This window comes from Mandrillus leucophaeus, unplaced genomic scaffold, assembly GCF_000951045.1.
Source record: "Mandrillus leucophaeus isolate KB7577 unplaced genomic scaffold, Mleu.le_1.0 Scaffold34, whole genome shotgun sequence".
Classification (NCBI taxonomy): Eukaryota; Metazoa; Chordata; class Mammalia; order Primates; family Cercopithecidae; genus Mandrillus; species Mandrillus leucophaeus.
In genome coordinates, this window is record NW_012103587.1 from 1,836,269 (window position 1) to 1,838,181 (window position 1,913).

Below are 1,913 nucleotides of genomic sequence, written 5' to 3' on the forward strand. Positions count from 1 at the left end.
AACTGGTAATGTTTCATTTCTCCATCTGGGTGCTGGTTACCTTGTGTATTCAGCTTGTGAAAATTCATAAAAATTTATATGATTGTGTATTTTTCTGTATATTATACCTTAATTAAAAAGTTTATTGTTATTTTTTGTAGAGATAGGTCTCACTATGTTGGCCAGGCTGGTCTCGAACTCCTGTGTTCAAGCAATCCTCCTGCCTTGGCCTCCCAAAACAGGCATGCGCCACTACACCCAGAGTAAAAAAACTTGTTTTTTTTTGTTTTGTTTTTGAGACAGAGTTTCACTCTTGTTGCCCAGGCTGGAGTGCAGTGGCTCAGTCTCGGCTCACTGCAACCTCCACCTCCCAGGTTCAGGCGATTCTCCTGCCTCAGCCTCCCGAGTAGCTGGGATTACAAGCAGGCGGCACCATACCTGGCTCATTATATATATATATTTGTTTTATTTTGTTTTGAGACAGAGTCTCACTCTGTTGCCCAGGCTAGAGTGCAGTGGCACAATCTCGGCTCACTGCAACCTCTGCCTTCCGGGTTCACGCCATTCTCCTGCCTCAGCCTCCCGAGTAGCTAGGACTACAGGCACCTGCCACCACGCTCGGTTAATTTTTTGTATTTTTAGTAGAGACGTGGTTTCAGCATGTTAGCCAAGATGGTCTTGATCTCCTGACTTTGTGATCTGCCTGCCTCGGCCTCCCAAAGTGCTGGGATTACAAGTGTGAGCCACTGCGCCCGGCCTCATTTTGTATTTTTAGTGGAGATGGGTTTCTCCATGTTGGTCAAGCTGGTCTCGAACTCCCGACCTCAGGTTGCCCGCCTCAGCCTCCCAAAGTGCCAGAATTACAGACGTTAACCACCGCACCCGGCCTACAAAAAAGTTTTTAAAAAGATAAACAACACAGGAAAAAATGTGCAAAGGATATGAATACATAATTCAAAGAGAAGTAATTCAAATGGCCAATAAATCTATGAAAACCTTACTAGGAATCCAGAAAATGTAAATTCAAAAATAAGAGCATTTTTTATTCTTCGGATTGGCAAAAATTGAGTTTTATTTTCTTGGTTGTCTAAAAAGAAAGTTGGTTAGACTTGATTTGTTTGATTTAGGATGCAAACAGGGTCCTTGCATTGCATGGGTTATTATGGTTCTTAAGTCTTTAAAACCAATTATCCTCCTCTCCGCTCACCTTTTACACCGCTTATTTATTGAACGAACTGGGTCGTTTGTCTCGTTGAATGCCCCACATGATGGAGTTGGTTGGTTGCTTCTGCTGCTTGTAAGTTTTCCTTATCTGCCATATTTCCTGTAAACTATAGGTTTGATCTAGAGGCCCCATCAGGTTCATGCTCAACTTGTCTTGGCAAGAATCCATCGCAGGTGGCGCTGGTACTTCCTGGCACTAAGACGGATTGGCGGGGCCGGGACTTCGCGGCTTGGCCCCTCCATTTTCAAGTTCCCCGCCAAACCCTCGCCTCTTGGTTTTACCCATTTCTGATGATCATCGCGTGAATCCATCATTCCATTGAGGGGTGCCAAATAATTTTCGGATTCTCTCATTCATCTTCATGTATTAGCCGGACTGTGCTAAAAGAAAGTTTCCCTCCCCTACTATTTTGGGGCTCTGAAATACAGTTCATTCAGGAAGAGCAGGAGGATGCCTGATGCTTTTTTGTTATTTAAAATTTTCAGAATTAATGAGCTGATGCCCACGAGGGCCAATTTTGGGGTACCATTATAATAAATTCAGGGAGATTACATATATGTCTATTTCATGTTTTCCAATCAGTTGCGGTCACTTCCCTGGTTGAAGCTGTAGCAAGTTTTACAGGCACGGGTTGCTTTCCCACGGATAAGTTAAAAGAAAGAATTTTTCTTTTAATTGATGAGAAGCCGTACCGGGTCGGGGCAGGCTT